Source organism: Medicago sativa, chromosome 2, assembly GCF_051527215.1.
Source record: "Medicago sativa cultivar Bolivia chromosome 2, Bolivia_mono, whole genome shotgun sequence".
Lineage (NCBI taxonomy): Eukaryota > Viridiplantae > Streptophyta > Magnoliopsida > Fabales > Fabaceae > Medicago > Medicago sativa.
In genome coordinates, this window is record NC_140750.1 from 49,385,911 (window position 1) to 49,402,187 (window position 16,277).

Genomic DNA, 16,277 nt, shown 5'->3' on the forward strand with positions numbered 1-16,277 from the left:
CGTCGACTTCCGCCCTCGCACACTTAAGGCGGCCGATTGGGGTGAGCATGCAGGAGAGCAACCATGGCGTATGGCAGATGGCTATGTACGATGGTACACGGTTGTGTCTCACCCTCAGATTTTGCCACTTCTTCCGGGAGATGTTCCGAGGCCTCCAAACGAGGAGCAGATCGTTGCAGAGCAGTGGGAGCGGTACGAGGCGAGAAGCTCCCCTGACACCTATGACATGGTTAGCGGCGATGTTGCCCATGCTGATGCGTTTTTGGGTCAGGAGGTGATGAGCATGACCCCTTAGCAGTTGTATGCGGCCTTGCATGATGTTAGGCAGCAGATCGCGCCGATCATTACCAGGAGGAGAGCCCAGAGACCGAGGAGGAGGCACCAGCAGCACCAGCAGGACCAGGACCAGCAGTAGCATTAAGACTTGTTGTTTACATTTCGGATTTTCATGACATTATGTTTGTATTTTGATGAAATTATGTTTGGATTTTGATGACATTATGTTCTTTTTTTTTATGACATTTTGATGATTTGGTTCATTAGTTTGTTCATTTAATTAGTGTTTGTTAATTTGAGCCAAATTTATTTTGCCATTTAAACACATTTGTGCCACTTAAAGTTGTCATATGATGTATTTTTGTGTTTTTAACAGGATCAGAATTAGCTTCTGCCTCTGCAACAGCATCAGGGCGCATCGGCAGTTAACTGCCGAGGAAAGAAATGAACCAGCGGTAGTTAACTGCCGAGGATTTCATCGGTAGTGAACTGCCGAGGTTTTCCTCGGTAGTTAACTGCCGAGGTTTTTGTTAGAATCTTTTTTTTTTAAATTAGATGAATTCGATAAAAACTAGTTTGATAAAATATTGCGATAGCATGATTTTTTTTTTAAAATTAGGTGAATTCGAATAAAAGCTAGTTAAATTAACGTGAATTCGATAAAATATTGCGATAGCGTGATTTTTTTTTTTAAATTAGGTGAATTCGAATAAAAACTAGTTAAATTTAACGTGAATTCGATAAAATATTGCGATAGCGTGATTTTTTTTTTAAATTAGGTGAATTCGAATAAAAACTAGTTAAATTTAACGTGAATTCGATAACATAATGTGCAAACATTTCATCAAACACTTAATGTGCAAATTATACATAGACTCTAAAAATCATAAAAATAACCCTAAAATGTAATTGTCTAAAAAAAAAATTAACGTAAAATATAGCAAAATTATTCAAATTATATTTACTCTTAAAATAAATCATATAGTCTTACTAAAATAAAATAAAAAATATAAAACACCAAATTAAAAAATAACCCTAAAATTTTTAAATTATAACATAATCATCATGCATACATTTTAACAAAATTAATCAACTAACTTCTAATCTAAAAATGATTTATAACATGTAAATCTAATTAAAAACTAGAATAAAAAAATTAATTTAAAACACCAAATTAAAATATAACCAATAAATTTTAAACTAAAACATAAACATCATACAAACATTTTAACTAAATTAATCAACTAACATTTACTCTAAAAATGAATTATACTATGTAAATCTACTCAAAAACTAAAAAATAAAAACATTTATAACAACTAAAATTTAAGTTAATAGCATTATAATTACTTACTTGTGATTTTGTTGAATAAATTTGGTTGGATTTGGTTGGGTTTTTTAGAGAGATTTGAGGAAAAAATTGGAATATGAGATGAATAATGGAGATGAGTGAGCTTCTGCCAGACTTGTAGCAGAAGATCCTAGGCAGTTACCTACCGAGGAATTCCTCGGCAGTTAACTGCAGCTGGATTTTGAATTCCTCGGTAGTTAACTGCCGAGGGGGCAAAAGCCTATTTTACATGTGTGTCCCTGCCTTTTCAAACGTGTGAACAACAATTTTCAAATTACTATTGTCTCTTAAAAAAATCGGATAAATTATTTTTGACTCTTCAATTGATTGATAGCGAGAGGGAGAGACAGAAGTGTTCCCGCCAGTGTACTTAAATATATACTTCTCGGCTCTGCTTCTCTCCGCTTCCGGCACACTTGAATCCACCGTGAGTTCTTTTTTCATTACTTCTTCTTTTCCCTTTTGCTTTGATTAATTCATTATACAAGTTTTAGAATTTGTTTCACGGTTATCATGAACCCTAATTTGTTTTGCGGAATAACCCTATTTGAATTTCCCAATCAATTCTCCAATTGCTTGTTTTAGGGTTTTAGAATTGGGAACTGGAAAATTGCTTTGTAAATATTTGTTGTGATAAGCCAAACTTGTTTCAGAATTGTTTATGAATTATGATAAGCCAAATTTAGACATTTTTGTGATGTGAATGTCGATGAATTATGCTTGCTTTGGTTAATCAATCACTATTTTGGGGTTAATTAATCACTATTTGAGAAAATGACATAATTCAGTGTAATCACATGTTTGGTGTGTTGGATACTGACACCTCAAATCAGAAGTGTTGGTGCTACTGTCTTTTCCCATTTCATTTTATTTTTGTTCTGTGTTCTTTCTGAATTCGAAAACCAAATTTGAAATTTATCATAACAAGGCTTGCAGGATGGCAAACAACGTTGAAGATTTCTCCCAATTCGGAATTTCTAAAGAGGTGTGTTCAATCTTCCTTTTAAAAAGTCACAATCTTTTTTTTTGCGAACAAGGGTATTTGATTATTTGATTTGTATTTTAGGAAAAGGATAAGCTTGTTGGAGAGGTTATCCGATACATGCTGTTCAAAACCCATCAAAACTCGGGGTGCCCAATTAAGAGAGAGGAACTCACTCAGCTTATTACGAAGAATTATCATCAGCGGAACCTTCCTACTTTTGTCATCAATGAGGCTAAGGACAAGCTTGCCGCCGTGTTTGGCTATGAAATGAGAGAGCTTTCAAGGTCTGTCCCATCATCAAAATCTCAGACACGTGCTTCACAAAGTGAGTTTTTCGTTAGCCCATTTTATGCACGCAATGAACAATCTGAATTTCTTACTCTGTTGATTTCAGTTTTGTCAATGTTTTATTAATGGGACATTGCTTTAGCATTATGAGGTATATTATATGAACAATTGATATGCTTTGTGATTTAAGTCTTTAGGTAATGTAAAACCTTATTAAAACTAATAACATGTGAGAAAGTAAAAAAAAAATCAGGAGCCATGGTTTTTGATCAAGCAGGGATCATATCCCATAAAAAAGTACATGTTGGTTACCATTGCTCTATGCTAGCTAAGGATGAAAGTTTTGTGAATGCTAGTAATAAATAAGTTTTTAGATCAAAAAGCAAGTGATAGAGACAAGTAACAAAATTCAGAGGTCTTACTAAAGCAAATTTGGCGAGCGCTGCTATACAGCATGAGGGATTTAACGCATGAGAATTGAAATCACACGACTCGTTCCACAGCAGGAAATTTACTTTATTAATGTATTTCTTGCTAGTTTATTGATGCTTTTGTATATAGTATATATTAAAAAAACCATGTTACCAAAGAAATAGCATACATACATAATCCACCGTTCTATATGACATTCGTGAGGCAAGACACATACAAAATTTGATTTGGAGAAACACCATCCAGTGAGGTGTTTTTGTGATTTTTCATGAGATACATCTAGCAGAGGCTACATTTGTCATTTTGTGTTAAATCAAAATCAAGAGAAAGAACTTTATGACAACTATAAACTTGTTCGTGCACATTTGACGACAAATACTGTCGTGCATTTCAGCATTTCTGAAAAGTGGCTTATGCTCAAGTCTTGATCAAACCTCAATCTCCAAAGAGAAAGCAAATGTGAATTACCATTGTGCTTGGCAAGCTACGGATTAAAGTTCTGTATATAGTACTAATACATGAATAAGTTTATTTCTTGTGGGCCTACTACAAGTCTACAACAATAGTTTGGGCCGCCTTTTGCTTGGGATGTCTATTTACAAACTTAGCGATGGTTAAACAATAGAGAATTTAGTTTTCATTCAAATGTTTTTTCTTTCTTTCTGTTTTCATAAATCAATGAATGTGTTTCGTACATAGATTTGAAGTGAATGAGTAAATGTGTTCTACGTTGCTTTTTACTTGTAAAGATATATTTGCATTCCTTAGAGTTTTTCAACTATGTTTTACCTGTTTCCATTTACTTTTTCTCTCATTATAAGCTAATGACATGTGGTCTTTCAGGTAGTGCGGATGCCAAATCATATATTCTCATTAGTCGACTTCCATCTAATTTATATGAAAAATATGTTGTGGATGCGAATGCAGCGTACATGTCTGGTTTCACGTTTGTCATAATTAGTATGTACATCTTGCTGGTGGCAAAATTCCAGAAGGTATATTTTAAGTTGTATACGGCTGTAATTATCTTGTGCACTTGTTGAACTTGTGGAAATCAAATTTTGCTAGTTTAAGGTCTCTAGATGAATGCAATAAATATAACTATACAAGGTTCTGATGTTTAAAATTTCAAGGGTAATTGAGATCTGTGATGCTGCCATTTTAACATAATCGAACTTGATATGGTTGGATATTGCAGAAAGTCTGTGGAGCCAATTGAATAGGATGAGTTTGAGTGACACTGATGCACATCATCCTGTCCTTGGAAACATTAAGCAAATATTGGAACTTCTTGTTCAGCAAAGGTGAAATTAAATTACAAGATCCATTGCGTTCTGTGGCAAATATGGTTTCACTTAAAAAAGCAATGATCAATGAAGTTATTTGTAATTCATCTTTTTCTATGTAGGTATTTACAGAAGAACAAAGTTCATGGTCCTGAAGGCAATATCATATATTATGAGCTTGCTGAGAGAGCTTCAGATGGACCCATCAATAACAAGGTCAAAGAATATATATCTCAGGTAGTGTTTTGGAAAGCAAATCATGCAAGTTTTGTTTTTCTTGGTAGAGAATTATGCATGTTTTGTGGCTAGTTCTTTCTTTTTTTTCTTCATATTCATTGGGATAAATGCCTATGTCTAATTTTATTAATGTTTAGGGGAGGTCTAGCCTAGAATTGATGAAATGTTTCTATTTAATTTATGAAGTTGTTGCTGAACACAGTTGTCCATTTTGAAAAAACAGCTGAAGTGAATAGAACATTGTCCGTATAACACCTGAAGTGAATAGAACATTGTTCTAATACGTTTCTGTTTCGCTGGAAGTTCTAAAATTTCATATATTATCTCTGAAGTAGCACCACATTGATACCTATAATTTAGCAGAAGTTATAAAATTTGATTTATATGAAATAAGCAAAGCTGAAGGAATATGTTGTAACTCGTGTTGTGTTGAATGATGTTATAACTTACTCTTCGTTAATAAAAATAATACTATTGTTATGTACATTTTTTCTGAAAGATTGCTTCTCTTGCAGATTATGAGGGACACTGCCTAATCAGTTGCTAGCTCTTCAATGTCTCAATTGTGATATAATTAATTATGCTGATAGAGGTTAATGGACAGATACTAACTGGGTTCCAATTTACTCCTGATCTATTTAAGGTTTAAGCTCTGCAAGAATATCAATCTACATTTTGTCTTCAGTAAAATTCTGCTAAAACTGGCTGTATAAATATTAGTAGCATGCAACTGGCACCATGTTTTTTTTACAGATTTGTTCTTGGCATTTTGGAGGGTATTAGGTCCAAATTTCCTACTATTTGGAGTTATGTACTTTTGAGTTTGTCTCGTTTAGATGTAATCAGTAGCATAATCATACACTTAACAAGTTGAGATGGAATTGTTGACTAGTAGTTTTACTTGTATCCTTATTTCAAACTTCAACTTTATTTATGTGGTTAAGCTCACTTTCACGTCTTGTATTTCACTCAACTCATTAACAAATCCTATGACCATTCAACCCTTTATTTTCCTCCCAATTTAGAGTAGTGAATGCACCATTGGAATAAAAAACATGATTTATGATAAAATTCTTAAAGTTGATGTAACGTGTCCGTCAAAATGAGTCAACCAACTCATTGATTCATGGTTGGAGATGGTCTTAAATATTACTCTTATCAAATATTCTCAAAAATTATTCGATGTATCTTAACTTCAAAATAATTTTTGGCCATGTACTTTGTTAGTTATAGTTTTTTGAAGGAAACTCTGTTAGTTATAGTTGTGGCTAATTTTTGGCCATGTACTTTGTTAGTTATAGTTTTTTGAAGGAAACTCTGTTAGTTATAGTTGTGGCATATGTTAAAAGAGAAATGATATTTGTACAACCACTTTGTAACAACTTTTTGACAATTTTCTCTCTCATACTCACATTATTCTCTTATTTTCTCTCTTCATTTTTCTCTCTCCATTGTTTTTGACCAATGAAAAAAGAGAAAAAAGAAGTTGTCACAAAAGTTGTATCAAATGGTTGTTCAAATATCACTACTCATGTTCAAATAAGCATTTAATACTAACAAAAACTCTTTTTCTTATAGGGATCAAAATAACAATTTTAAAAATTGATATAATGATGTGTAAATGTTCTCTCTGATCTTTTTTATAAGAGACATTTGAGTCAACAAGAGTTAATTTGGATCGGGTAGCACTTAGATGACATTGTGGTTGGTGACATTGGTAACATTGAATAACCACAATGTCACAAGTGGTTTTCTTCTCTCTTTTTTGCAAGGATTTTTTCCTGTACACTTGTGAAGGGTTTTTTGTAAGGTTTTTTTTTTTTTACACTTGTGATATTGTGGTTGACTAATATCACTAACCGCAATGCCTCCCAAGTGCTATCCATTTGGATCAGGCCCGGCCCTGAGGGGGTGCAAACAGCTCAACAGAGCTGGGCCTCCCTCAGCCATGGGCCTCAATTTTTTTTAATATCCACCAGTACTACTGCCCTCCAATTTTTTTTAATACCCCCAGCCATTTTCTGTCCTCTTGTTTTAGCCTTTTAGGCCTATTAGAATTAGGTCATTTTGCTTTTGGTGTTAGGTGGGGGTTCCTCATGTATACGGTAGTCAATTTTACCTTTGGGTGTACCGCATATATACGACACTTTATATTTATCTTTTAAAAAATATAAATAGAACATTATTCTTTTAAAAAAAATACGTTTTGATTTTATCACTGGCCTCTTTTCATTCCCAGAGCCGAGCCTCCGAATTCTTAGGGACGACCCTGATTTGGATCATATACATTAATTTTTATTGACTCAAATGTCTTTTATAAAATAGTTATTTTAATTAATGAAGTGTATAATCAAAGACTATATGAAATTTTGATACATTAAGAGGCTATTCTAGTTACTCGTTATACATTCAAGAACAAAAATGAATATTTGCCTTAAATATATAGATAAGTATGGTGTGTTTGATCCGCAAAACCATAATTACTTGACACAAAAAGAAAAATAGTACAGTACAACACATAAGTGTATTTTTTTTTTAAGAGATACTAATATTTTTATGTTGAAAAATAAAAATAGTATTTTTTTTAAATTTTAATAGTTTGTAATTCAGACAAAAAGTTCTAGTACGGGAGAAGAATTGTTGTTTTTGTTCATTTTCATGTGATGAGAGGCAAAATGGGACAAACGTGGAAAACTGGACAAAATGTATGCTTTTATATAACATTTGTAAATCGATATAATCATATTATAGTGCCCTTACAACACACAATTGTAATAGTGTAGTACAAATGTGTAATTCTTTATATACACCAAAAGGAAGTTTATTGTCAAAAAAAGTTAGGGTTAAACAAGTTTTTTACTCTTATAAATAAATGACACTCTAGATAAGGATGTAGAAGTGGTTCATGGAAGAATCTTGAGTAACAACGATATCTCTCACTTCGACCAAAAATAAAATTTATAATTTCATTCAAAGCTATTCAAATGCACTAAAAAAAATAAGCTTATATATTTCATCAAACCCACTTCAAATTAAAAAAAAAAAAAGCTTCAACAAAGTCAAGGCTAATAAGTCTCAAACCCACTATGGAAGCTTAAGAAAAACCATAAGTAAAGGAGATTAGATACATTCTCCAAAATAAACCTACACAACTACAAATGTTTCACCTATTTACTATCAAATTTCAAACAAACAAAAATCTTAAAATTCTATATTTCCTCGTAATGATTCATATCTTCATTCCTTCATAAGTCTTGAGGTTCACGTCATATTCCCTCCCTCTTAAAAGAATTATTTTTCTCAAATTTAGTGTGGAGACAACCTACATGAAGACAAGAGGGAGTAAGTCTTGGATGACACTAATAAAAAAACTACACAGTATCAAATAAAGCATCATTCTGAAAGAGGGAAAAAAAACCACTTATCACATTGTGGTTGTCAAATGTCACATGATATTGGTACCACAATGTCACACAAGTTTTACCCGAGCAAGCGTTGTAGGTCTTGCATGATGAAACTCATTTATGTACAGTATATAGTGGATGAAGCCGGTTTTTATCATTTTTTTAATGAATATTTAATAGTTTATTTAATATGTTTTTTTCTATTTCGGTATTTTCCAAAAATACTAAACAAACAAAATCTAAAAAAGGCATACAGTAAATCTGAAAGAGAAACCAATAACATACATTTGCGAAGGAGAGAGATTTGAGGTAAAAGAAATTAGTTGATGCCCAAGAGGCTCAGTCCAGTCGAAGATTACTACCAACATCAAGGTACTAATCTTTTTACTTATTTGGCATCTTATTTGTGTTATAAAACTTAATTTTTATTTTATGTTCTGAATCTATTCCGGATTCCTTAAAAACAAAATTGATTGTTGTATTATTCTAGTGGAGGTATTGTAGAATTTGATGAAAACTACAATTGATCTCCCCCTATTCATCACTATTAAAACTTTTGATGATGAATGACTTTTATAATTTGTTTAGAAATTACACATGTTAATGTTGTTTGGGGTATTATGTATCGTACCTTCGAGGATGCGTACAACATTGATGGTAACAATGTAAGTGAATGTGAGGTTATTATAGTTGATTTCCTTGTATTTTAAATTTAAATGTTTAATTTTATTAATATGTCTTCATTATGTGGTTGTTTTATAGTTAATTTATTCGCTTTGTTGAACATGGTGAGCCAAGATTAAAACATGTATCGTCCATGTTATGGAAGCATTGTTACGAAGATTACTATGTGTAAGCAGTTTTATTACTTCCATTAATGTAATTTTTAAGGATTACATATGCATTATATATCAATGTTTAATCTATGTTGTCAATTTTATGTGTTGTAGATGAATTGATGTGATGGAAATGTTTTGAGGTTTAATAGGGTTTTAATGAATATGCTCTATAGAGCATGTTTAAAGTTACCGTTTAAATAATGGTGATTTTCTATGTGTGATGTAGTATGTTATTGAAACGTTTAGTTTGTGAGATGTACTAAGTTGTTTGTGTGATGTATCCTTGATCTGGATTTGTTTTGTAATGTCATTTAGGATGTGTTTGTTTTGAAATTGATACTCATATGATCATGAATGCATATTATTGTAAATTATTTGTTGTTTGTGTCACTAAAAAAACATTTGAATTTGTATGGTGTTGCAATGTAGAATTATCATGGATGTGCATTACTTTCTTTTATTAGGTATGTGATGAACCCAACCTAGACATGGACATGTATGGTGATGATATGTAAGATGTGGTTGATATTGTTGTGCGTGTTGTTTTTCATTAGGTAAACATAAATTTTTTATGTAGCTAAGGAACAAGGACGGATGCAAAAATTTATATAGAGGGGGCACTATATCTTTTTTTTTATTATTACTACATATATAGTTTTAAATATATAGTAAATAATTTTGGTCTCTTGATGTGTAAAGTATCGTTACTATGATATTTTAATTTAACAAAGTTACTAATACATCTTCAAATATATCCTTGTTAGTACTTTTGTCGGTAAATTTTACCAAGCAAAAATTTATTTGAGGGCCAAATTACAAACTACTAGTTATACATTTAAAGATCGAAACCATTTATGAAAGGCACTATAAAATTTATCTATGTAATTTATTCAATTCGTACAATTCGGTCATCACATTGATTGTAAAAGAACATACTAAAATACATAATAATTACTACACTAAGTGGGATTGTTACATTTTTAAAGTTTATATTAGTGTGACTTTAATAAGGTTGTAGCCCAATTTTATACTTTGAATTATGCACCAAAAAATTTATATTTATTTGTGTGGTATGAACATACTTATTAATCAATCGTAAGAATTGTGAAAATGGGAAAGAGGTAAAAAAAACATATGATACTAACATCACCTTCAATAATATTGGGACTAGGAATATTACACAAACAAATGTTTAGGACGCAAAATAGGATCATAAAACATAATATTTTTACCAAATACACAATAGTAATCATCGAACTCAAGCTACGATTGGTATGCACATTCATGTTGTATGCAATACTTGAAGTTGAAATGCAATTGCAATAGGTTTGCAGAGGTTAAGATAAGTTGAAATGCAATTACAATAAGTTTGCAGAAGTTAAAATACAATACTTGAAGTTGATATATCCGTAATCTATTTGTGTTTTAGTTTTAATTTTGTTTATGTGTTAATTAATGTAAGATCGTCATTTACTGTGAGAAAGACAATTGTTTATCATGTTTAAATTTTGCATTACGATTGAAGATGTCCTCGTTATGCATCCACTTATTTCCAGAAAACCTTAGTTAAAACATTTAACTTTTAATATTCCCAATGTAATTTGGAAGGGGCTCGTCTCTAGCCTTTGAGCTTTTTCAATATTCTTGTTGAAATAAATGAGAATAGCTTAAACAACACAAAGTTATATAATAAATCACTTCTACTCTTATTAATATTATTCTGGACCTTCATTTTTTTTTCATCGTTATATCTAATTTAAAGATAACTTTGAAGTGAAATTCTCCTAAAAAAAAAACTTTGAAATAAAATTCCCTCATTTTTTAAAATTTTTTCCTTTGCATATAAAGTATGTATATAAGTATGGAGATAGAACTTGATAACAATGTAATCATAAATAACTTTCACCTCATTATGAATCACATTACTCCTCCTCTACTTTTTTGTTGAACTCTCCACAAAGAAAAAGCACAAGCATGACGAAAATAAGAAAACCAAGAACCAGATAGAAATAAACAAAGCACCATTGATTCTTAAGGAGTAGTATATGACATTGAACCTTGATGCTTTAATCAGCCACTTGAATAAGCCATAGACATAGTTAAGACATAACTTACCGAAAATGGGAACATGAAAGACCCACGACGAAGTCAATTGAACTATGGAGACAAATGCATAGACAAAGGCCACTACGAACAAGACATTCTACTAAATTGGCGGTAAGAGCTGAAAATAGACCTGCCAAAAGCTTAGTAGTATGGTTTTTTTTCTGATAAGGATGACCCAAAATGGACATCAGTGTTACTTGAGCTATAGATGAAAAAATTGTCGCCGTCAGCCATTATTCTTTGTCTGGCTGCATTTTTTGTTTGCTTGTACATTTTAGAGAAATGTCATATTGTTTGTGTCCTCCTACTCTTATCTATCATTTCTATTTCACAAACATACGTTATGAAACAATACAATGTTCAATTTTCTCTTGCAAAGGAGCCATTAAATGGTTTTTTTTTTATCACAAGTGTTCGATATCATCATGGAAATATTCTTTTTTACTATTCTATATCATCAAGTCTTTGTCTTCAAAGGATATTAGTTATAGCTATTTGGTATTTTTTTATCATTTTACCATCAAGAGCTTATGTATTGTTTTAATCTGTCATAATTTTTTTAAAAATCTATTAATATATATTTTTCTTCCGATGTTGTCTTATCATATATTTGGATAAATTGCATTGTGAGACACTCTATCTAAAATTACCATAAGATTGTATTTTTCAATTCATTGTTGATCTTGATTTGCATTTAAAACTTGGTGTGAAATGGAAAAAAATTATGTATATTACGTAGAGTCACTGAAGGGACGATAATACATTTGTGTGTACCATAAGATAATCATGTCATATACAATTCAATCAACTCATACTCATAATTTTTAGATATTATATATCTGAGATATGGATCAACTTTGTTTTGATTTCTTCTTCTTCTTTTGTATGTAGTTTTGGATAAGTTTGACTATAATAGAAATAATGTAATATTCACGCTAGTAGGGCTAGTAGGGAGATCACTCATTCTCCTACCTTAAATTTACAAACGGTTACAAAAAAAAATAGAATTAAAGCGATCAAAATGAAATAGATAAAGAATTCAAACTGTAACCACGAAATAGTAATTAGTGTGGAATGTTACAAAGTGAATTCAAAATATAGGATTCAAAATTTTGTAAATTTTATAAATTTGAGGATTTTGATGTTAAATGAATTATGACACTTATTTTATTATTAAGAATGTCATAATATTTAGCTTTATCGTGACATTAAAAATGATGTTTATTTTCATTACTTAATAAAATATGTTTAATACAAAACAAAATGATTGATCTTTCATTGTAGTTAAATGTCTAAATTTAAAATGTCTTTGCTACACAAAACGGCAAAGTAAATTTTTTTAAGTGTTTATACAAAAATTATAAATACAAAGATTTAAAAAGATACCAATACTCGCGTTTCGCGCAAGTCACACTCTAGAAAGAGTTTAACACAGTGTTGACGAATGATGATGTTAAAGATATTAACTTAACTTCAAATGTTGTTTACAGAGAAGTTTTTAGAAATTTATAATAAGGAATGATCTTAATATTGCATTTGACTAATGTTTTTATTTAGGGATTTCATATTATATTTGTTTCTTCTAGTTGTTAATTTAATGTTTTTAGGGTTTGAATGTTTTTAATGAAATGTTTAATTTTATTAACATATATTAACACATAAGACTCGTGTGTCTACTACTAGATAAATATTCTTTCAACCATCAATGAGTTTATAAAGTAACAAAGATTTGAACATTTTAAGAAAGTGGTGAACTTACATTCTTTTATAATAAATTAATATTCATTTAAAACTTTGCGTATGAAATATTTTTGGTTAATTGGTAGCAGAGAACTCACATTTTTTACAAGTTGTCAAGAAAGATCGGAAACTTTAATTGTCTCAAAAATAAAACTAAATACATCTATCAAATTAGTAGATACCCCCTCCGTCTCCACATGTAAACACTTTTTGCTTTTTTCACATTTCTTAAGAAAAATAGTTACTGCAATTAATGTGTTTATTTTGTGTATTAATATTACCAAATTGTCATTTGTTAATATGTATATTAAATTTGATTTTTCGTATTTCAAGAAGAGTTAGTAGTGTTAATTACGGGTATGTTTAGGAAAAATAATAATTGCATATAATAATTTGGAAGGGGGTTTATATTTAGGAACAAAATTTTAGCCAAATGAGTGTTTATATATAGGAACAAATGAAACATCTTTTAACTTTATTATTTCTACTGGTTTTTGACAAATAAACTATTTGTGATAGCTAAATGGATATTATTAAGATTAAGATAGCTAATTATAAAATATAATAATCTTGTTTAAAAAAAACTATTCAAATAAAAATTAAATTAAATTAAATTGGGATAGGCTAAGCTATATCAAACAAACTCATAGCTTCACATTTGAGTACATATTTTAAATGTTTTCAACTAACTATTCAAGAATGATTTATTATACAAGGATCTTTCGCCTTATTGTGAATGTCTTAAATCAAAGAGGTAAATATGTAAGAAAGTCTAAGAATAAGAAAACATATAAGACGCAATGAGATTAAAAGAAATGTGAAGAATGATTGTCTCATTCTTGAAAGAATGATACAATCTTATGAAGAACTGCCACAAGAGTAAGGACACTCTAGATAAGGATCTAAAAGTGGCACATGGAAGAATCTTGGGCAGTAACAATATCTCTCACTTCAGCCAAAGATTAAATTTATAATTTCATTCAAAGCTATCCAAATGTACTAAAAAAATAAGCTTATATATTTCCTCAAACCCACTTCGGATTAAAAAAAAAACCATCAACAAAGTCAAGGCTAATAAGTCTCAAACCCACTATGGAAGCTTAAGAAAAACTAAAATTCAAAGGGGATTAGATACATGCTCCAAAATAAACCTACACAACTACAAATGTTTCACCTATTTATTATCAAATTTCAAACAAAAAAGATCTTAAAATTCTATATTTCCTTGTAATTATTCATATCTTCATAAATCTTGAGGTTCACATCATATTCACTCTCTCTTAAAAAAAAAATCTCTCAAATTTAGTGTGGAGACAACCTACACGAAGACAAGAGAGAGTAAGTCGTGGATGACACTAATAAAAAAACAACACAATATCAAATGAAAATTGAGATAAAACACTACATGTAACAATATTCTATCAACAATATTCTAACACATACATAAGCAAGGTAAATTTTTTGAAAGTTCACATGTATTTCTATATTCATCATTGCAAAATTGAAGTTAGCGACAAGATAGGCAAGTTCTTGCGTGAGCAAGCGGGATAGCACTTGTGTGACATTGGGGTTTCAATGTCATCTGACATTCACCAATTATAATAAGCCACATGTTACCATTTAAGTTAAAATGTAACAAAAAATAAAACATCCTTTTGAAAGAGAGAAAAAAACCACTTGTCACATTGTGGTTGGCAAATATCACATGACATTGGTACCACAATGTCACAAAAGTGTTACCCGAGCAAGCATTGTAGGTCTTGCACGATGAAACTCATTTACGTACCGTATATAATGGGTGAAGTTGATTTTTATCAATTTTTAATGACCATTTAATAGTTTATCTAATATGTTTTTTTTTTCTATTTCGGTATTTTCCAAAAATACTAAACAAACAAAATCTAAAAGAAGCATACAGTAAATCTGAAAGAGAAACTTATAACATACATTTGCGAAGGAGATGGATCTAAGGTAAAAGAAACTAATTGATACCCAGGAGGCTGATACCAGTCGAAGATTACAACCAACATCAAATGTACTAATCTTTTTACTTATTTGGCATCTTATTTGTGTTATAAAACTTAATTTTTATTTTATGGTCTGAATCTATTCTAGATTCCTTAAAAACAAAATTGATTGTTGTATTATTCTAGTGGAGGTATTGTGAATTTGATGAAAACTACAATCGATCTCTCCCTATTTTTCACTATTAAAACCTTTGAAGATGCATGACTTTTATAATTTGTTTAGAAATTACACATGTTAATGTTGTTTGGGGATTTATGTATCGTACCTTCGAGGATGCGTACAACACTTAGGGTAACAATGTAAGTTGAATGTGAAGTTATTGTAATAGAATTCCTTGTCTTTTAAATTTAAATATCTGATTTTATTAACATGTTTTCATTATGTGGTTGTTTTATATTTAATTTATTTGCTTTGTAGAACATGATGAGCCAAGATTGAAACATGTACCGTCCATTTTATGGAAGTATTGTTACGAAGATTACCTTGTGTAAGCAGTTTTATTATTTCCATTCATGTAATTTTTAAGGACTGCGTATGCATTATAGATCAATTTTTAATCTATGTTGCCAACTTTATGTGTTGCAAATGGATTGATGTGATTGAAATGCTAATGCTAATGTAAATTCAAATGGTAATGTAAATTCGAAAAGCACAATACCTTTTTTGGTTAGAACTTTGGAGGGAGAACGAAACTGAGAATGTTTGAGAGAGTATAACACGTTTTATAAAAATTTAGACTAATCAAATTTGGTTGATTTTAATTAATGAGACAATTTTTTTTAAGAATATAAATTAGCTCATCCAAATTAATACCGGAAAGAATCAAATTCGAGATCTTGAAAATGAGCACATTTCAAGGTCCCAAGCCAACACCGTCAGACCAACAAAAGTGAGTTTCATATTTTTTTTTGGTGTTAACGAGTCCCTTTTCATACCATTACTAGTAGTTACAATAATGCTTCAATGTTTCGGAATTCTAAAATAGTCTATATATTACGTTGTTCAAAATGTTACAATAATGCTTCAATGTTTCAGAATTCTAAAATAGTCTATATATTACGTTGATCAAAAGAATCCTGACAATAAAATAATCCACAATGCTCACATTAACACTTTCCATATATAAATTAATATGGCAATAAGTAAACACTTATAAGGATATGACTATAAGTGAGTATATTGAGGGACTAATATACTCATTTATATTCTTCCGCTAACATACTCTTATTTATTGCACCCCAATCATCTAAGCTACTCCCCTAAATATATTAACAAGAGTGTTTTAGTAAATGACACATATTTTAC

General features: G+C 30.5%; 1 pseudogene across 1 annotated transcript; it reads left to right on the top strand.

The window, feature by feature from the left end:
* The first annotated feature begins 1,966 nt into the window (after positions 1-1,966).
* On the top strand, positions 1,967-5,800 carry LOC146947148 (uncharacterized; annotated as a pseudogene). Its single transcript, XR_015026908.1, has 7 exons — positions 1,967-2,054; positions 2,556-2,612; positions 2,694-2,937; positions 4,176-4,327; positions 4,531-4,636; positions 4,741-4,855; positions 5,371-5,800. The product of XR_015026908.1 is annotated as an uncharacterized LOC146947148 (transcript).
* Positions 5,801-16,277: the final 10,477 nt, after the last annotated feature.